A 22,711-nucleotide genomic window follows, 5' to 3' on the forward strand; every position below is an offset into this window, starting at 1 on the left:
TTTAAGTGCAGAACAACTTGCAGTTCTGCTTAAAATACAGAGTGAAGAAGCAGTGATCCTTCCTGACCTGCTGGAGAGGAAACCATTTTATTTTGATTTTTCTGTTGAACTTGACACAGTGAAACACATGGTCCAATAAAATGCTATGCTCAAGGGTAAAATGTAACCAACCTAAAAGTCTTGAAGTACCTCGTGGGTACTGCACAGGTCAGTCACCTATTCTTCACATGGATGCGTTTTTAACACTGTCTTCTGTATGTGGTGTTCCAGCTTAATTTTTGAACTAGCCTTGTTTTAATTAGTCTCTAGAAGGGGAAACAAACTCTTAGTAAACTGTCAGATATTTGTTGGTATGCTAATAAGACTAGTGGGATTTGGCTCATATAATCCAGCATGTTCAGGAGCTGCTGTTGCATTAGTGACCTTTTGACGACAAAAAAAAAGGGGGTGTTCAACCTGGAGCTAGGTTCCTGGGCTTTCCAGGTAATGCGCAGTGGTTAGATGGTTAAGAAAGGGATTGTTGGGTGCCAGTGGAGTCAGAGAAGCCAAGCATCAAGAAATGCTGAAGATAAATGGGTACCTAGTTCCATATGTAACTCACAGTTGCGCACTTTCCCTTGGAAGGAAGACTGGCTTGCCTTGCTCAGAGCATGGCGAGCGCAAAGTGGGATTCATTGCAGCAGCTTTGACAATGGTCAGAGCTTTGCACAGTGGTATAGGAAACCCGCCAGAGGAATTTCCTAGATGCTGTGAACTCTGACACCACATGGCTGCTCTGTCTTTTGGATTTAGGGATTTGTATAAATAAAGTAAGTGACTTTTTTTTTGCTTGCATGGAGGTTTTTTGCCATGTCGGAAATGCTGGGCGATAGAAGCAAACTATATGGCTCAGTCTGTATAAAGGGAGAAAATGAGAGAATTACGCTGGAGAAACAGGGAGAAATCCCCTGTGTTGTGAGAAACTAAGGTTTGTATCCCTGCTATAGAAACAAGCTCTGACCTCAGGTGTTTAGTATTATATTTGAGTAAGCACAGGTTAGGCTGAATTGGAGAGAAAATGCTGCAATACTAGAAAATCAAAACGTACTTATGATGTTTCATGCACTGGCCTAAATTGTCCCACATAGTCGTGCTGTTGATTTTCCTGGTTGTGGGTATTTTAGGTGCTACTTACTATTCCCAGCCTGAGTCTACCATGCCTGTTTTCTTATACAAGTCCCTGCAGTGGCACTTCTCACAGAGCAGACAATGTCTCTGAGAAAATGAAGGTCTTGGGAAATGCATGGAACAACTTTGTGGGCCTAGAAATGCTTTTCTTAATTTGCAAAAACCTTTTGCCATAAATAATTTGCCACAGACACATATTTTGGCATGGAACTTTACACAAATGGATGGATACCTGGCCCGTGTGCTGGTTTACAAATGGTTAACAAAGCCAACAAATTGTTTAAATTGGAAGTACAGCCTTTTTATTTTTCACGTTTTATACCTGAAGCGAATGTACTTGATAGCTCCAGCTATCCAATAGGTGGTTTTAGATCAAGTAGTCTTAATTTATCTCTTAGATTAGACATCTGATTTTAAAAGCTGTTCTACAAATCAATGTACTAATAAAACCAGAAGAGTCTTCAAACTATCTTTCTCGATCTTGTGTGTACATGAACTGGACTTTAACAGCCTGCAGAGTCAATTCTATTAAGCATTTGATGACAAAGTAGGCAGTGCTCGCTATGCAAAAGCTGTTTTCCCAGGCAGATAAATTACCAGGCTAAAGTGCAAGTATGCTTATTCTGACAATGAATTTAAATTATTGCTTCTAAAAGTGATGCATCTGCCCAAAGTGATGAAACATCTGGTTTCTTTTTTTGAAAATGTTCATGGGCGAAATATGTCATGTATAACTGTAGTATTATCTACATCTATCCTGGTTTGTTAATTTTTGCAGTATTCCACAAGAAATTGCAGATAGTTCTTCAGCTTCATTTCAGCAGCATAAAAGAAAAATACTCAAACATCCTTTAGATATTTAACCTCCTTTAGGGGCTAAAAGGAAGGATAGGCTTGTGGGTAAAGCACTGGTCAGAGAATTGTTCACTTGGCTGTAGCCTTCCTGTGTCACTATGGTCAAATTAAACAGATTAAACACTTTTCTGCTGGCATTCCAGTAATATTGCTTCCTCTCTGTCTTCCCCAAGTAGGCTATAACTTTGAGATGGAGACCATTTCTTACAGGGTCCATACAAGACACACTGATGCCGACTTCTAGGCAGGCAACTAGCCTGTTTCTGTTGCTGGTCCTTTTCTTGTATTTTTATAGCTGCTCAGCTTTTAAGATTCCTTTAGGTAAAACCTTTTGAACATATGGACATAGTGTAGCCTGTTGGAATTCTGTTCCATTTTCAGTGAGGAGTTGCTTTGTCCAAGCCTGGAGAACTGTGGCAGTTAATGACACGGACTCCGCCGGAGGGTGAAGTGAAGACGTTTATTATAAGATTCAGGTGTTTTTTGTAGCCTATTGCCACAAGTCAGTAATTGTTCTCTGTTCATGTGTCTTGCATAAGATTGCTAACTGTTAAGCTACAAGTTTGCTACAAAGCACAAAGAGACAGTTCTCTATTCACAGTTCTCTCGGAGATGTTTCCTTCTCAAGAGATTATATGCTATCTATCTGCAGACTTTACTCTTCCCACGCTTTCTTGCTGACCAGCATGAGAATGTCCTCTGAGCTGTTGTCAGGGTCCACAGTCTCGTCCGAGGGACCTGTTTCTTGCTCCACAGAGAACATAACTGTGTAAACAGTGAAAAACAATGTATTTTTTTGCTGGAGTGGCATGGTGTTTGCCTCTAGGAGAAGTTATTCTCACTAGGGGAACTTTTTTCAGTTACCTGTACTCTGAGATTAGTATGGAAATTAGTTATCCATTCCTCTTTTATTTTTCATCTCTCTTCTTTAGAAAGACATGTAATTTCCTACCCTCCCTGTGTAATTCAGAATAAAGGAAACAGAAGATTGCTGTGACATCCTCAGCCTTTTTGGTTGTAAACCTTTTGAATGTAAACTTAAAAACATAAACAATTAATGAATTAAAAATGAGTGCATACAGGAGCACCTCTCTATCTGTAGAAGTGCAGAGTATAGAATCTTCCTTCTAATTTTATGTGAAATTTAAGCCTTCATTTAATCAGCCAAACTTTGGAGCCTTGCAAATGATCTTTTAGAAGTTTGACAGTCTTAGAAGAAACCCTATTTTGTAGCAACCAGAGGAAACAGGAAGGTCTTTGCTTCTAATCGAAATTGCTTTCTACCTGGTAGAACTTTGCACACACACACAGAAAATCTTTGTTGCGTTTTAAGGCCATAGGATGAAGTACAAAGCCTTATTTCTTTTCCAGTTACATTTACCCTATTTTTCCTCCATCCTCAAGCAAACATATATTAAAAATCAGAGCAAAAATCCAGTCAGAACCTTGAGCCAAACTATTTGCCTGAGACTTACAGACAGGACAATGACATAGCTGCCTTTAGGATGCTGTGTTTCATTTAAAGCTCTTCTAAGTGAAGAGTAGCAGTGGTGTCTGTGAATTGGAGGTATTGCCCAGTTTACATCAGTTCTAAATTTTTCCTTCAGTCCTTCTAAGAAGGGTATGATCTCAAATATGCTTTTCCACAGCACACTGCTTTTACTGAAGCCTGTCTACACTGATTTCCCTGCTAGTTCCACCAGAGGTAACAAGAATCTTTAAGGGTATCAGCAGCTGTAATTTGCTTCTACCTATTTAAATTCAGAAGTCCTTCTGGGGTTTCCATAGGCCTAAGGGAAAATACTATTACTCTGCTCTGATTCAGATTTGCAGCGTAAAACCATCACTCCACTTACACACTCCATGCATTGCATTTTACAGCCATTGTCTTGATTACTGAGCTGCAATTGATTCACTAGACAGCAAATTGAAAAATTATCTCTAGGCTTCTCTGCAATATTACCTCTGATAGCAGGTGCATTAGATGGTGCTTTAGTACTAACAGAAGGCTGTCAGGCTATCGCCTTCTCTGCCAGCTAACTCTAACTGCTAGGAGAAAATTGAAGTCTGGGCTTGGGAGCTACAGCCACTGACAGGTTCCTTCCAAACAACGGCAAAGTCTGGGGTGGGAGATTGGGAGGGAAACACTCACCTTACTATATTCAAGCAACTTGGGTGCTTAATTTGCCTTATAAATAATGGTGATTAAAGAGCTTTCATGCCAAAGTCGATTAGAAAGAGCAATTGTCCTTTTTATTTGGGCATCTGTGGGTTGCATGTGTATCTCCTGTAGTGAACTGTTACTCACTCGTGTGCCTTTGTCATCTTCATCAGGAGTACGAGGCACGCTGTAAAACTCAGGCAGCAGCTTTAGAGCAGAGGACATAGCAGTCTTTCACACAGTGTATGGTGAAGATGGAGGCCTCATTGCTACAGATGTAGAAGATAAAAATACAAGTAATTTTTGATAGATGTATTTGGGGTTTGTGTTTCTTTTAATGTGTCTATTGAAGATAAGAGGTTGTGAAAAAATTTTTGGACCACAGGGAGCAGTGTACTCACGAGTCGTGACTAGGTCCATGCAGGTTTATGATTAAGGATGTAAATGAATCAAAAAATTGAGACAAGGCAAAATAAGCTGAAGTATAACAATACAAACTTTGCTAAGGAAGATGCCATCTGGAATTTCAGGAGGGATTCTGGTGCTGAAAAGGATGAACCTCATATCCAAGCCCGTATCATTCTGTGATTCTGTGAAAGCTGAACTGGAGAAAATTAGAATCATAGAATCATAAAATCGTCTAGGTTGGAAGAGACCCTTGGGATCATCGAGTCCAACCATCTACCCTACTCGACAAAGTTCTCCCCTATACCATATCCCCCAACACCACATCTAAACGTCTCTTGAACACATCCAGGGATGGTGACTCAACCACCTCCCTGGGCAGCCTATTCCAATGCCCGACCACTCTTTCTGTGAAAAATTCTTTCCTAATGTTCAGTCTAAACCTACCCTGTTGGAGCTTGAAGCCATTCCCTCTTGTTCTGTCATTAATTACCTGTGCGAAGAGACCAGCACCAACCTCTCTACAGTGTCCTTTCAAGTAGTTGTAGAGAGTGATGAGGTCTCCCCTCAGCCTCCTCTTTCTCATACTAAACAGTCCCAGCTCCTTCAACTGCTCTTCATATGATTTGTTTTCCAGGCCCTTCACCAGCTTCATTGCCCTCCTCTGCACTCGCTCCAGCACCTCGATATCTCTCTTGTATTGAAGTGCCCAAAACTGGACACAATACTCGAGGTGTGGCCTCACCAGTGCTGAGTACAGGGGCACAATCACCTCTCTACTTCTGCTGGTCACGCTATTTCTAATACAAGCCAGGATGCCATTGGCTTTCTTGGCCACCTGGGCACGCTGCCGGCTCATACTCAGCCGCTTGTCAATTAGAACCCCCAGGTCTCTTTCTTCCAGGCAGCTTTCCAGCCACATTTCCCCAAGCCTGTAGCGCTGCTTGGGGTTGTTGTGGCCCAAGTGCAGAACCTGGCACTTGCCCTTGTTGAAACTCATGCCATTGATTTTGGCCCAATGATCCAATCTATCTAAGTCTCTCTGTAGAGCTTCCCTATCCTTCTGGGAATCAACACTCCTGCTTAGCTTGGTGTCATCTGCGAACTTGCTGACGATACACCCTATGTCCTTGTTGAGATCATCAATAAAGACATTAAACAGAAATGGTCCTAACACTGAGCCCTGAGGCACACCACTTGTGACCGGCTGCCAGCTGGATTTAAATCCATTGAGCACCACTCTTTGGGACCTTCCAGTGAGCCAGTGCTTGATCCAGCGGATTGTATGCTCATCCAGGCCGTGTGAAGCCAGTTTTTCCACAAGAATTGTATGGGGGACAGTATCGAATGCTTTTCGAAAGTCCAGGTATACAATATCAACAACCTTTCCCTCATCCAATAATCTGGTTATCTTGTCATAGAAGGAGATCAGGTTCGTCTGGCAGTAGGTAGTAAGTGTGATAGAAAAATGGCATTGAGGTAGTAGTTGCAGGTAGGTGGTAAGCAGGGTAGAATTTCTTTCAGTTCAGTCTCTACTAAGACCTTTTTGAGAACTGTGGAGCCTCAGACATGCTTGTGTTGAGAGCCAGAGGGGAAGGAGTATAAAGTCAAGAGGCTGTCTTCATGCTGGTGGTGTACTTTGTGGTTTAATTTGGAAAACCAATATATTTGCAAGGAGAAAAAGTGAAGGAGCAGTTCTGGGTCAGAGGGCTAGGAAACCTCTTGTCTTCTAGAGCTATTTTGAAGCTGCTGTTGAGCAACAGGAGGAGAAAAGCAATGTTTGCTTATTTCTTAGGGTAAATGAATAGAGGATATTTTTATAAAAGGGTGAGTTTTTTCATGTAAGTGAAATTGTTGATTCTCTTCTGCAGTAAATTTTATGTACCAGTGGACATGCATGTGAATACATGCATTACTTGCATCTCATGGGGGTATCTGAGGACTGTGATTTCAAGGTCTACAAGTGGAGTCACACCTATTACAGTTTCTACAGTGTCTCTTTAGCCTCAGAGGTCCATGCATAGCTAGAATGTCTTTATTTAGATCTTACCTTTCCCTGTGTATGTGGGTACATGCATGTGTGCACACAGCTGTCTGCTGCTCACTGTGGCCCTTAACAGCTTGTGATAAACCCAAAGCACCAGCAAGAGTGACCTTCCTAAATGTACGATGGCAGTGTTTTTATCCCTCTGCTTGGTGTGTCTGGGAGCTGTAACTATAAAACAGAGGAATATCTGACTTTATGTCCTTCCCTTCCGCTCCCTGCCCAAACAGAGCTTAGCAGCCTGCTAATGGGAGGTTGGCATTAGCAATTGTGTAGTGACCCCTGGCCAATTTATGAACTCTCCCCTGGCCTGGAAAGGAGGGGCTGACACATGCCCTTGTGTTTTCCTTGCACTCCTTCCACGCTTTCTGCTTTCTTTTCTTGCCAGACACTTGGACACCCTGTCTTATTTTACACTTACAGCAACTTTCTGCTGAGAGCTTAATGAGTGCAAAAGGGCATTTATGACTTCCAAATGACATCGTAAGGTGTAATAGTGCTGTGGGGGAGACAATCTAAAAACGAACAGAAACAACAGAACACTGAAGGGTGAGCAGGATGCTGCAAAGCCATTTAGAAATATCTACATACCCTGAAATGACTTTGCCTCATCCTGAATATCTAGCTTTCCACCCCCCACCCGTAGTTTGTAAAGCTCTGCCTAGGTATTTCAAGTGTGCCTAAAGCTAGACTTCACAAAGCGTTAGTACATTGCTGGCACCATGCGAAATCCTTTCCACGTAAGCTTGCTGCTCTGCGGTGGAATATTGTTAATGCTCGACAGCCTCTTGAGAAATAGTTGGCTTTCTCTGGACTCCAGCTCATTTTAGCAGATTATGGTCTGTATTTTTCCCTTCCCATGGAAAAAGCACACAGAAGAGAAAGTCTTATTGACATTTATCCTCGTTTTCAGCTTTACATTGTGCTTTATGTGTTCCTTTCAGAGCAGACTGCTCAAAAGCAACATTGGCAGTTCTTATGGAAAGCTGAGATTAACAGACTGAGGACACTTTTGGGCTGTTTATTTTCTGTTCCGGTCTCCCATGTCACCAGCCACAGGACTCTCTTCCTTGCTGTTTTGTAGCTCGGCTGGAAAGGTGTATATTTGACCTAATTACTGCTCAGAGTTTATTATTTAGTCACTTTTGTCATAATTCTCCATTTCTTGATGGAACCTGCTTAAACATGGGACTGGAAGAGTTACTTGGCATTGAGTTGAAGGACTGGAGCCAGGCACACTCTAGCCAGGAAGGTGGAAGTTGTTTTGCCATTCTGCTTGGTTGTTAAGATATTGCTCCTCTGCCTGTACGGTTGAGGGTCTGTGTTGGTTTTCAGTTCTCTGGCTACATTAAGTGCTCCTCCCTATCTCACAAAGTAAAAATGTTCAATTGAAATTCTTCAAGAATTCCAGTCTGGCAGAGGATTCTGTGGACAAAATAATCCTAGTTCTCAACTTCATAGAAAATACCCTGCGCCAGTCAGTGCCTGTCAGTGTGATGGGGAAGATCCTGAGCCTCTCTTTACACTGAGAAGCCTTGCAAAACCGTGGTCCTTTGGGACATTTTGAGACGTGCAAGGGAAAGCACATTTCTCTAGTTGTTTCAAACATGAGTAAGACAATAAAAATACCCTGAAATACAGGAAACATATGTATGTAACTATGCTTAACTTTTGTTTCTAAAGGCTATTGCAGAGTAAATGTGGACCAGTAAAACAGACCTGGTGACCTTAAGAACCTAAACAAAATCACCAGAGCAGAAGTGGTGGGGTCCTTATGAATGTGGGGTCAGCTTCGGCTTCCTTTTTTGATACACTGAGTGCAGCTGGAGGCACACACAAGCCTGGTTCACCAAGACTCTTCCACCAAGCTAAGACCTTTTGCTACGGGCTTCCCAAATGCTCCTGTAAACCACAGTGTTACAGATAGCACAGGATGCTCAGCAAGGCTTGGGAAACAAAATGAGCTCTCTTATGCTCTGATAATTCATCAGCTGCTTGTATGATGTAGGTTTTAATCTTCACAGGTTCCCAGATTGAAGAGAAATTAATATTGCCCCGATATTAATTGCTGCTGCTTAGGACTGAGGACAGAGGGTGGCAGCACAGCGCTGCCGGAGCTCACCCGCACAAATTGTAGAGGCTATGTCAGCACTGAGTGGGTGTAAAACATTTCACACACAATTGCTTCTAATTAAATGTACATATTTTTTTGTTTTGCTTCACAACAGGGCAAAAATAACTTCTGTTTGCCTGGTGTGTTTTGGTGTGTTTTAAACTGTATCTTATTGTTTGACTTAAGCTTAGGCAGTGAGGTTTAAAACCATGAGTCATGTGTATACTGTATGTATGCAAAGACAAAAACTTGCCTCTAAGAGGTCAGTCACAGATCTTTTGCTTATTAAATGCTATAAAATTGCTGCTTGTTCTGACAACAACAAACAGGCAATTTTGTAGCATAAGAAAGAGTAAACAAGTGACTGTGGTACTGAGGCTCTAGCCTGGGGGGAAATGAAAAATCTTTGGTAAGAATCATAGTAGGGAGGAATGGACCAGGACTGTAGAAGGAGGCATGCTTCCAGGAGCCCTAAAATGCTTCATTTTGCATTTCCATTCCGTGGAGAAACTGAGATAACAAATGTGCTGCTGGAACAGGTTGAAATTTTATGGGGCTGATTGCACGACTAAAACTTGCAAAATCAACCCAAAACCCACCAGCCCCCAAGCCCCTTAAACCAAAACCAGATCTACATCCCCCATTGGAAAACTGGTACAATCTTTGTCCCTCTTTCACATTCCCAATTAAGTGAAATGAAGGCGTCAGGCTGTTGAGAACGCGCTGTAAGGATATGCATATATCCAAAACATTAGTCATGAACCTTCTTTGTTCTTTGAGGAAAATGGCAAGTAGAATTACAGAAGGATCATCCAGAATTCTTAGTACTAATGAAAGGTTTCCTGAATGAGTGTCAAAAATTAGCTTTTTTTACAAGAAGCTAGCTGAGCATTGAAAGGAAACCTTGCCCATTTCCTCCATTAACAGGAATAGTCTTTTTTGAATGAAAGGTCAGCTTTCAGATGGCAGACCAAAGTTTCTGGGACACACTGATCGAAGGTCAAGGAGAAAAGTTTCACATTGTTGAAAAATGGGGATGTGATTATACTATTTATATTGTTTATATTGTGATTATTTATATTGCTGTAAACTGGTGATGTGATTTGGATCTGTTATGCATTAATGACGTAGCTTGAAAAAGACTGTAAATCTGAGATAACAAACGTAACTACCAAATGGTGTTTACTTGAGCTCCATAGAAGATGGAAGATGAGATGTTATGTCTTGCTTTTACATCAGTTGGTTTACTGAATCTTGTCTTGCTGTGCTCTTTTGGCTAATCAGGAAATGCATCACAATCTGTTTATTTGTGCAGATGAAATTATTTTATGTCTGATAATCCCAGGAGAGATTATATGAGGTCTGAATCATCCCCAGAACACTAAGTATCTTACTGGGAAACAGGACCAATTTTTATACCTATTTCACATCAGTTATGATTTTAGATCAGAACAATGCAAAAGAAGATTCCTGAGCTGAAGATGTAATATTCTGGAAACTTTTAAAGCTTTTTAGTTGTGGAGCAATTATTCTCACACTTAAGCAGTAAAAGAGGAAGACTAACTCCACTGGTAGACTAACTCCACTGAAATCCAATATGACTCAGAAGACTGGAAAGAAAAGACTACCTCTTCCAGTTGACTCTCACTTTTTCTGATTTCAGTCACTCTTTACAAGTTGTTTCTAGCTTCATCACTACTGCTTTTCGGTTTGAGGTGTTTTTGGGTTTTTTTAGTACCTTTTTTCAGCAGACAGTGCATCTGAGTATTAAAAACCAGAGGAGAGCATCTTCTACCTCAACTCCTTTTGGATGCAGCTCTCTAGATCTTTTCGTAAAGGCATTAAAAATCCTTGAAACAACAAAGGTGAGCTTTAAATGGGCTAATTTACACTAGTAAAAAAGAAAATAGTATTAGACAAGTCAAGACCTGACTGACAGAAGTCACAGCACACATTTTCATTGGAACTATATATTTGTGAAAAGAATCTGAAATATTACTGAGAGAGTCTTTCTAGTTACTCCTTTTGACAGCAATTTGATAATCTCCTGCAGCTGTGCTAACATTATTGCCAGAATCACAGAAAGATATGGGGTCAGAACTTCATGTAGTTTATTTCATTGACATCACATTTCTCATTAAGTACACTCTAGTCTTCACAAATCAGACCAGATGTTGAAAGAATATTTGCAATGACCAGTTTTCTGTGCATGAAATATTGTGCCCCCTCTGAATCATTGTTTTAGAAAAGCTTTGTCTGCCAGGGGTTGGATGAGGGTGTGCGAGGTATTTCTCCAAAAGATGCAGAAAGTTGCAAATTCCATATAATGCCACACACTTCCATTTCTGCAGCAAAGGGTTACACAAACTAGGAAAGCACCTGAATTTTCGCAGGTTTGTTTTGTGACTGTTTGGTAGCAGTAACATGGCCCTGACTTGAAAGGTGGGATTACCCCACCTGGGGAAATGAATCTTTGTGATGGAAGAGGATGTAAGAGGCATGGCCACAGGCTGTGATGGAACGGTGTTGGCTGGGGTCGGGCAGATATATGAATGCAGCAGCAGCAGCAGCAGCCACCTGTTTCTTTGCTGCAAATAAGATTAGTTCCTAAATGGGTTCAGTTTGTGCTGGGAGCCAGAGCAGCTCCCCAGAATTTAGAGAAGTGATTTGAGTGAAGCTCAGGAAGACAAGAATTGTGTCCTTCGGTTCTGAAGAGCAAGAGACATTTTGAAATAATTATTCCCAGTGGAGGCTGTAACGAGGTTAGGTTAGACACCATGAATAATTCTAATTCCTTATTGTCTAATGACACAATTTAAAATAGCATTTCAGACTCGGGACTCCCAGATAACTGGGTTAGATCAGTAATCCCCTGCTCCGATAGAAACTCTTCTATTCATTCCTCAGAGCCATGTCTTTTTGTGACTGCCTGAACATAGGCTTTCTGGGTTTCAGTATAGCAATCTGACTGTAAGGCTTTCCTTTGTTGCTGTATGTATAGACAAGATGTTGATTTGAGGGCAAGGTAGAATACAGTTTTCAATATAAATATTTTGGTTGGGAGAGAAACATAAAATCTTTGGAAATGATTCAGGGGAGGAAGATCTTTTTGAGCAGCTGTATCAAAAGCTAGATGGAATAATTGCAGCATCCTAACATATTGTCAGTAATGGCTTGGTGGCTGAATCATTTTTTTTTCTTGCCAACCCTTTGAAATCTTCTTCCTTCAATTAGTCTCTGAAGGAAGATCAATAAAGTAGTTTTCTCTTCCAAGAGTAAAGATGTGTCTAGACTTTACAATGGAGAAAGTAACAGTTTGTCCACAGCAGTGATGAAGTCTGCACTCTTAACTACTGTAATATATAAGCAGGGCTCCCAACATGACTGAGTCTTCCTCATACAACGTGCTTTTATCTACATTAAAAAAGCAAGCTTTTCTCTTAAGTCACTTGCAAAAAACTAAAGATTGGTAAAAGCAGTGGCATTGGGGAGAAATATTTTACTATCTCCAATCCAAGATACGGGTAAATTTTTATATTTGGAAGAGGGAAGTGTTTAAAACAAGATTATTTTTTTTTTCTTTTTTTTTTGTCACATGTATTCTTGTACTTTCACTCAGCCCTAATGTTCTGTTGAGTTAGTCACTGAGGTTATTAAAAACTTGAGCTCTCTCAAGCATTGTTCTGCTGATGCTTGTCACAGAGAGTGAGCCCATGCCCATGAGAGACATTATGTTCCAGCTTCCTCCTGCAGCTGTATTTGCTTGGACATCAGTTAGCTCTTGTTCCTCACTGTTCTGCAGGGAATGGCTGGCACACAGAATTAGGAAAACTAAAGCTATGAGGAAAAACTCAGGTTATAGTAGTTCATCCCTCTCACAAGTAAAACAAGTAAGAAATAGTGGAGGCACCTGGAGGACAGATGCAGATGTCTCATTAGTAAATTACACAGACATGATGACCTCACCTGTACTTGTTAAGTACTAATGAGATGAGTGGTGTCCCTCAAAACTGAATCCAGCTTCATGGTGAACATGATTCATAGTAATCCCTGCTGGAAGAAATTGTGGCTCCACCTCCTCTAAGCTTGAATGTAGTGTGGGACTCGTAAAGTAAGAGAGCTCTTCGCATGGACAGAGAAAGTGACTTTTGTATTGCCTATTGGCCTACATATTCAGATAAGCATCTGTTGATGAACTCCTTCCTGCTCTTAATTAATTTCTGTTTGTTAAGTTTGTTTGTACAGGCAAAATTCAGCCAGGTCCTGCACGCCATGGCTCTGTAATAACAGACAGGCCTGGCTTGCAGATGCTAGCAGGGGGGATTAGCAATGTCACCTCTATTCTGCTGCCTTGGAGGCAAACCCAGTGTCCTCGAGATCTGTAGTTTGCTGCCCAGGGTCACACATCAGTTATATGGCAGAACGAAGAGTAGCACGTCTTCCACTTGGGAAGGCAGCGTGTTCCTTGGCAGTCCCCCCAGAGGGCTCATCCAGATTTGTATCTGTTTGTTGTTGCTGTACTAATCACCTCGTGGTTAGAGCAGATGACTGGCTTAGCCTACTTACCGGGGTCAGCGATGGGACGTATTTCAGATCTCCTTATTCCTCTCTGTTTGCCTTGGTTTTCTCAGCTTCACAGGGGAGATTACAGCAACACTGAGATAGCCAAATATTTGCTCGTATGAATACATATCTTAATTAGCAAAGTTCTTTGAAAAACTGTCTGTGGCAAGTGCTCCAACAGCAAGAGGAATCCGTCATGCTATAAAAAGCCAGGAATTGTTTCCTGCAGCGTTTAGTCACCTCTCAGGATGGAGCCACTAATTTCTCCTCCTCCCCTTTAATACGCACATTATGTAAATAATCCTAACAATAAGCTGTCTGGAGTATTTTATTTCTTAATTAATGTAGTTTCAATATTATGAATAAATAAGATCGCGTTCAGATTGTGAGTATAGTAAAGTTAAGGGGATATGATCCAAGAAGGAGTTTCAAATCCCTTCGCATCTGTTCCTCTATTTTGTTGGATTAATTTTATGTTCTAAATTAAATTATTCTTATGAATCTGTTTCCTCTGATGTTCTGCCCTCCTCCCCCTCATCTTTTCATCATCTGTCTGCTCAACACCTTTGCTGCTCTCTCGCACGGGGAAATAAAAGCCACTTGACAGCCCAGCTGGCTGAGCAGGTCTGTGCTGTTCCCTTCCATCCCTTATGGGGCTGTTGAATGTAATGGGTTTGGAAAGCTCTGGACTGGTTGGTCTCTGTTTTCAGATGAATTCAGGCTTTCCAATTGGCATTCCTTGTTACTTTGATCCACATTTTAATTAAAAACTTGGGAATTCAAAGTCCATTGAACTTACTTTTTACTAAAAGACCCTTCTCTTCCCCTCTTCCCTGCCCTAAAATAAAACTCAAAGCTCAAGCCTAAACACCTTCCAGGGTCTTGCTTATTTCTGTTTAGTGAAGGAGAAAAAATTCTTAAATATTCATCTCTTTTACATAGTTTTTACAAGTTTTTTTTTTTTTTTTTTTTTTAACTTTTGGCTACAGAAACGCTGATGTAACTGTAGTTTCCAAGTTATCAGAAAAGAGATTTAAAAAAAAATCAGAAAAACTTCACAGGACAGGAAAACAAAATTCTTGTAGTCATATAAGATGCTTATTTTTATTTTGCTAAATCTCCATGGTGTATGGATTTTCCTCCTTCCCTCATGGGAAATCAAAGAGAGGATTCAGGAGGCATCTTGAGGCAGCTCCTGCATGTTGAGGCGTGTTCTGTGGTTGTTCCTTCATGGTGACGTCTCTTTGAGTCTGTCTTCTGAAACTGGAAATGCTTTTTTTCCCCAATTGAGGAATATTAGCTGTAATCTCTATGCTTCTAATCTTTTAAATATTTTTTTCTTTTACTACTTACGCTTATCTCTTCCCCTGCAGTAAAAGAAACAGCAACTTAATGTGAAGGAAATCATACCTGATTTATTCATGCTTGTATAAACAGCATGTATTTCTTCACATACAGGTAAATGGAATTATAAAGACAAGACTTTGTGAATAAAATTTTGAGAAATGAGAGAGTTCGCTGGTAACTCATTTAGCGTGACAGGAGATGAATAGAGGTAATTTAGTCTCATAAAAGTAAAATTGGCTCATGTCTTACATGGGAGTGGGAGGAAGAATATTGTTTAGCGGCTGGAAAGTGGAGTGGAGTTGAGAATTGGCAGCTGTGCTGAGGGGGTTTGACTGCCTGGCTCTGCAACCTTGGGTGAGTCATTTTGTGTGCCTGATGTACATGCTCTCGTCTGTAAATACAGATCTAGTTCTTGGCTGGTTTGTAGAGGGTTTTGTTCTCCCCATGTGAAGCACCAGAAAATAGGACTCCGGTATGGTGCTGCTCTATTGCCAGGTTTGAATAAGAGCTTTCCCCAGCTTACTTTTCTGCTCTTGTGGCTGATAAATTTGCTCTATAAGTGTATTTCAGCCTTCACATCTTTCCTCGGGTCAGAGAGAGTGGAATGTAATCCTGAAAGAAAAGCAAATATCCTTTGGATTTAAAGATATTTAATAGTAAGATAAAACGATTAGGGCCTGTGGGACTAGGCATTATGAGACTCAGATAAAGTATAAGATCTTCTAAGGTACCTACCTTCTTGGACAATAAGCTGAACTGAAGGCACAAAACGAAGTGTGCCCTGGGAAGTTCTTTCCCAGCACTTCCCTATTAAAAAGCACAAAGCAAAAAAGAGAATGAGTAAAACTATGCAAGAAAAATTTACCCTTGTTACTAGTGAATATGTTGTGAAAGTCCCTGAGTTAAAGGATGGCCAGGGCTGCTGTGGGCTGAACAGTGGCTGCCTTTCAAGGTCTTGACATGGCCTGAAATGAGAGAGAGCTGGCAAAAAAAAAAAAAAAAAAGGGCAAAGGCATGAAACGAGGTAAAGATTTTGCAGAACTTGGCTTTGGAGCCATTTGTTTCCCCATGGTGAAGAAGGCCAACAGGTTTTGTTGAGGTGTGTATTTTATTTTTGAAGGTGGAACAGAGGCAGAAGAGGAGGTTTGAGGGTAAGCTGGATTGGCTCTGACATGACCTCTGGTTTTCGAAGGTTCATGAGTGTGCTTTATAAAAACCCATGGGACTGTCAAAAATTCATTGGTTCCACAGTACAAAACAGTGTTTGCTTAGTGGTGTGAATGGATAAAGACCCCAAAATGTCTATTTTCCTGCCTTTCCAGGTAGCTTTCAGCAGTTTTAGACCCTTAAGAAAGCTAAGCAATGAGACTGGCTTATTTCTATTGGCATTTTGGTTCATAAGAAGTCTTTGCTATAATATCCCAGCTTCAAAAAGACTGATAGTCTAAAATGGAGTTGCTAAACCTTACATTATCAGTATTTAATATAATGATTGTGTTTCTGTTTTCATTTTTGTGGGCTTTCTGGTTCCTCCGAGTGGTGATGATGTGCAGGCTGCCCTTTCTTAATGAATTATTTACACGTTATTGCTGGTAACTGGAGACAGTAAGATGACTTGTGCCTCTTTAAAATGTTCCCCTAAATTACTCTGAAGTACTGCTGTGGCTGTGCTACCATACACACTGCTTCTGTGCTTTTAATCGGCTCATCATGCTGCAAATCTGTGAATAATATTGTTTACAACAGTTTGGGGCTCTCCATTAAACACTACAAACAGCTTTGGCCAGGGACTTGCTGAAGTCTACAGAGATGGCTCTAGCCTGAGCACTAATCCTCGTGCTTTGCAGCCTGTGATTTACCACTGGGATTTAAAAAGCCTATTCAAATTTAGGAAGCTGTACAAACGCTCGGGGTGTGGGAAAGCAGGAAAGAGCCGTATGAGCTCAGGGAAATCTCCATCTCTCCTAACCTTTAAAAGATCTGTGTGCATCTCTCTCTAGGAGATTTATTTGAATACAGTCTATAGATACCTACCTCCCAGCGAAAGGGCAAATCCAGGGAGGGGTTCAGGCGGGCTGTGCAGTGTGTAAGGCTAAGCAGAGAGCTGGGGTGATCAGTAAAAACTGCTGGGTGATGTTTGTGTTGATGAGCAAGCAGCAACCTGTGACTGCCATCTTTACAACAGGGGAAAAAATCATCAACTCCTGGGTTTTGCTTGTTTCTTTTGATGTTTTAACATGAAGTAGGAAAAAAAGTGGATGTAACACATACTGCACTTTAATAAGCCAGGGAAGGGAAGTTATGCATGAATATTTTCAGCTTTTCCTGGCAGCTGAGTCTTTCAGTGCTACCAGCACCCACTGGTGCTGCGGAGAAGCACAGAGCCTGTGGACACACCTGGATGAGGAAAGGGAATTTTGGAGTTGTGAGAGGACAGGAGGCCAGTCTGCAATGCAGGGTCATACCAGGGTAATGATATTTTTTATTTTTTTTTCCTGCTTGTAGTTAGCAGGTCATGCTTTTAATGATTGACTCTTATGTTAGGTTTCCACAGGCGGTGCCCGTGCAGCTGCAGAGAGGGTGTGCTGTAGCTGCTCCGCACAGCGTGTCTGTTCGGCACTCCTCAGCTCTGAGAAGGAGGAGGCATCTCTGAGACAGCAGTCCCATTTTCACCCTAATTCAATTCTTGGCTTATCTGAAGATGATTTTTTTTTTTAAGTGCTCAGTTTGGATGTGTGTTGGAGACACACCCATTATCTCTGACTCCTTTTCCTCCTCCATTCTGAAGTATCTCACCATTATCACAGTTCACTTTGCCTGGTTTAGAGGCTTCTGCTTGTAAAAGTTACATCTTCTCTTCGCTACCTTCCTTTCAACCCAATGCTTTCTGCAACTCACTTTGTCTTATTCTTCTTACTGCTGATCTCCCTGTGCCCTTTCCTCATTTGAGTAATTGCCCAGTGACTTACATTTATCTTATCTTCTATTGTAAAAATTTTCAGGAAGAGAACGTGTCTTTATAACTTGCTCTACCTTTATGACATTATAGAGTATAAATGGTTGTTATTAATAATGCATCTCAAAATGGTCTCTTATTTGACAAGTGTACTTTTATTTTAATATATAATATTTATGGCATGCTTGTAAGTGTTCTGCAGCATATTTTATAAAATTAATGGCGTCCCACAAAATGAGAACTTGCTGCTGTGTCTGGCTGTTAAATTTTTGCTGAGAAATGGAAAGAGGCTGCAAGATTTTGTATGCAAATTATGAAAGGTGAAGATTCGGCTTTATGTATGTTGGCAGCCAGCGTTGGGAGAGGGAGAGAAAAAGAGCCTGAGATGTGATATATTAAAACATTTGAGAGTAATAGAGAAAAGAAAGCTTCAAATTTTGTTGAAGCTATTCATGTTAAGACATGCACACTTTAATTACAGAAGCCAAACATCAGCTGAATTGAAGTCACTGTTTTGTTTTCACTAGGTACAACTTAGCTTTTAATGATAAGAAAATGGATAGTTTGCTCAGAGAGAATAAATCTAGACATACTGTTTATCGTCTGAAATAACCACATTTGAAAAACAGATCATCCATAGGATATTAAAAAAAAACAGAAACCAACAACCCAACATAAAACAACAGAGCACCTATGCTTTCTTTTCCTTAAGTGTTCTTTAGTGTTCCTTAGGCTGTATCTGCTTCATAAATCTCCATGTAAAATTCTATGAAATTGTTTTCTCTGGGTGAAAAATTGACTTACCTAAAACAAATGGGAGTTTTGCCATTGACTTAAATGGAGCTGGTTTTCTTGCTGTGTAAGTTATTTTTAGAAAGAAAAACGTTCATTGATGCAAGAAATTTTCCCCAGTTAGCCCACCTTGGTGATAGCGTGGGTATAAAGACAGAAGATTTAGTGCCCCAAACAAGTTGTGAACGTGAGTAGCCAATTAATTTTCTAGTTGAAAATGTTCATATACTTCAGTGTGAGGCTGTTTCCTCCCCCATTTTGCCTCGGAAGAGGAAGAAATGAGAATTAGATACTGGGATCTATGTTATAGTCTATCAAATCCTACTGCAGTAGTGGATAGTTGTAAGGATTGCTTATATCTGTAAATATATCTTAGTATAAAGCACTAATAGAGTCTATATGTACTCTCACTTTTTTCTTTTTTATTGAGAAACATTCAGATTTTGGATTAAAGTAAGATGTGGACAATAGCATTTTACTGAAACAAATGTATTCAATTTTGGATCTAAAAAAAATAATCAAAAACCACTTCATTGGTTATTCAGTCAGAGATAAGCATAAGACAAAAATGGCAAATTGAAAAACAGGATTATTTTTCTCTATAGCCTCAATTTCCTGTAATTTAATGTAGTTTTTCAGGTCTTTAGATGTGGGTGCAATACTAACTGCCTTCGCTCACAAACTTAGTTTCTCCAGAGCTCCCGGGGTGGAAATGGTTATAGTAGCAGCCCAGGGCCCTTGCAGAGATTGTGAGAGGCCCTTCTGCATTGCTCTGGGCTGGTCTTGCTGGGAGACCCCAGGGAGGCCTCCCAGGTAATTGCTCATTATGTAGGTCCTGGCTTATCTTCTCCCCCTTGTTTGCATCCATGGGTGTCAGGAGAGAGGTGATCAATGAGATAATAAACTCCCTTTTTCTATCTCCATCCCATCGGACCGTGAAGGTGTGTTTTAATTAGTTTTCTATCTATCTGTATTCTTGCAATGACACTTACTTATAGTAGAAAGGTGCTTCAAGAGAAAACAAGTTTCTTTTTCTTTAGAGACTCTCGGGTTTTTCTGGTGTCTTTCTTTTAAGCTCCTCTCTCTCAGCCTGCTGAGTCTCTTCCTCCCTTCCTTTTTGTTCTTTTGCTGGAATGGATTGCACTGGAGCTAAGTCACCAGAATTAGTTTCCTGGGCTGTCTGAGCAGCAGCTGTGCCGTGCCGTGAGAAATGACCGTTCCTGCTTTTAGGAATCTTGTTCTTGTACTTTTCTACACTGCGACATGAATCACAGAATCCTCATGGTTGGAAGGGACCTTTGAGTCCAACCACAAAAAAACCCACCCAACCAACCAAAAACCCCAAAAAACCACACATACCCCACAAACAGACACAAACCAACAATCTCGGGCACTAGAGCATGCCCTGAAGTACCATGTCTACACGTTCCTTAAATACCTCCAGGGATGGCGACTCCACCACCTCCCTGGGCAGGCTGTTCCAGTGCCTGACCACTCTCTCAGTAAAGTAATTCTTCCTAATATCTAATCTAAACCTCCCCTGCCCCAACTTCAGACCATTTCGTCTGGTCCTGTCATTATTCCCTTGGGAGAAGAGGCCAACACCCACCTCTCTACAACCTCCTTTCAGGTAGTTGTAGAGGGCAGTGAGGTCTCCCCTCGGCCTCCTCTTCTCCAAACTAAACATGCCCAGGAGGCAGGGAGTGTGTCGCTGCGGAGAGGGGAGCGCTCTCGTCCCAGCTTCCGTGGGTGGTGGCTGATCAGTGCTCAGGGGGTATGTTACTGTGGGCCCTCGGTGCAGCTGACTGCTAGCGAGGCAGGTTTTGTTTCCTCTTAGGCAAGTTCCGATTTGTTCGCGCTTGCTTCTGGTCTGTGTGGTCGCTCCCAAACACAGGGATCGCAGTGGTGAGAGCTGGCTTTACGCTGTAACTAGCAGTGGAAAAAGCATGTTTGAAGCTACTTCTTGGCAATTTGCTGCTTAATGTTAAAATATTACAACAAAATAAAGCAGCAGACTTTCTTGGGGTGCAGAGTTTCAGGAGTAATGACTTTACTGCAGGAGGAGTCCGGTTGTTACGGTGATCTTGCTTCCCACGCTTGGCTCCGTAGCATTTCTTGGCTGAGATGCTGTGAGCGGTACCCGGCTCTGTTGCAGCCAAAGGCCGGGTCCTGTTCTGATACGTCAGTGGGACCGAGGAGGTGTCTGTGTGAGGAGGGAGAGCTCTGACACTTGACCAGACACTTGCCCTGCATCTTTTGCTGCTCAAGTGAATACCTGTGCCTCTGGCTGGCTGGACAGCACTTCTGGTCAGCAGATGACAGTGGTGGTTAGAGAAAACCTTTATAAACAAAAGGTTCATTGAAATTGGTGTATCTGCAAAGAACTATGTGTTTTTGCAACTAGTAAATCTACTCCCCTAACTAGCTCTGCCCTCAGCTTTTTTCTGTAGCAGCAGGGAATGAAGGATTTTTTCTTACGACGTGTTACATATGTCAGTAGGTTTCAGTTCACTCTGGACAGAGTAGAAGCCACTCACTGACTAGCAGGTGCCACAGCCTTTAATTCCTCAGGGAAAGCTCAGAAGTGGTCAAAACCTCTCTGCTGTGTGATTCTGGGTTAAAAACGTCACTCGGTAGAGTCAGCGTTCAGATGGATTACAAGCGAGGGACTGGGAGCAGAGGCTTTAGGGTCACCAGCAGCGGCTCCCTTGTGTCATGCCCAAAGGTGTTGGTCTGCAGCAGCCAACCACCACTGTGCCGCGCTGTAGCGGCACAAGGGTAGGGAGCAAGACTGCGGGGCACCTGCACTGGGGGACACTGGTTATGCATGGACAGGCAGTGGAGACTTGGCAAACTCCTTAGACAGGGAAAACATGAGGGTTGGGTTCTCTGGTTCTTGAACCACAAAGAAGGAGCTCTGTGATGCATGTTCTGATGGTTTGAGTCTCTTCTCCCTCTGCCCTTCCAGGGAACAGCATAGTAAATGTGTCTGGACATTAGACTCTTCCGGTGGTGTTTTGAGCCGTTATGTTTTGCTTTTCCTGGGTTTGTCCTGCGATCTGGTGTTTGTCAGCTCCTGCCCAGAATGGCTGTGGAGTGTTGTACTGTTAACGCGCTGCTGCTGCCCTTGTTAGCTCTGCGTGGCAGCTTCGAGGACGGCTGGGACAAATCCCGACACTCTTGTGCAGCTGTGGATTAGAAGGTGTTGTATAAACTGTAATGATTGAAACCACACATGAAAAATATGTTTTTAGAATAAGTTCTCTTTCTGCTTACTTGTGTGCCATGGAATTGTAGCTCAATATTTAAAGTAACAAAGTTTTGCAGTAGTTTTTTTTTTTTGATGGGTTTTTTTAAACATGAAGCACTTATGGCTGGTTGTTACCAGTGGAAAGCTAAATGCAAGTGTCTAAGGAAAAGCATTCGAAACACATGCAAAAGGAGCTGGGAGTTACATCGAACCCAGAAGCAAATGGAATAGAGAGCAGCTGTGTCTGAACACTTAGCTGTAGCTGAAAGATAATCAAATCATCATAAAAACTCTTGTAAATACAGCGTTTGGTATAGTGTTGCTCATCCCTTAGTTTGTCCCCCTGCTATACAATTCTTTGCACAGTACTTTTGAAATAGAGCATTGTAATATTTTAAATTGCAAATTGAGGGAACGGGACAAAGCTTACGGATATAGCATTCCACAGTACATAGCAACAATTTTTCACATGGGTTTGAATACACAATTGCACATTGCAAATGTGAAAGCAGCAAGGTTATGAGCCTCCTTCTATTCTGAGGGCTCTTTTGAAGTTGAGGGATTTAATGTGCTAGGAGCAAAAAGCAGTGACTTGTAAGATTCAAGAGCAGCAAAGGTGCGAGCTCTGAGAAGGCACTTCCATGAGAAGGGTCTCCACCTTTGAGAGGGGCTGGGGGGCACCCGAGGTACTCAGAGCCAAGGGAAGCAGAGATGCCCCCTGCAGCAAGTGTGAAGTGCTGGATTGAGAAAAGTAGGACTGAAACAGAAATGTTTCACACAACTGAGGTTCTTCAAGGAATAAACATCAAAATAGAATGTTGTTGAATGTGCAGGTTACTAAATGGCAAGTATTTAGCAGGTAGATGGTAGCAGTAGCCTCCGGCTACAGATAAAAGATGGATTATAACATCTGAACTGCTGGGTGAGAGCAGCAGGATCACGACTGTGAGACCTTACAGCAGCGCAGGAAAGCTGAAAAACTTTGACCGTGTATTTTAGTAAACAAAGCTCAAACCAGCTGAGGTCAACCAGTGCCACAGTTGCTGTCACACAGGTAC

The sequence above is a fragment of the Numenius arquata genome, chromosome 7 (assembly GCF_964106895.1).
Source record: "Numenius arquata chromosome 7, bNumArq3.hap1.1, whole genome shotgun sequence".
Classification (NCBI taxonomy): Eukaryota; Metazoa; Chordata; class Aves; order Charadriiformes; family Scolopacidae; genus Numenius; species Numenius arquata.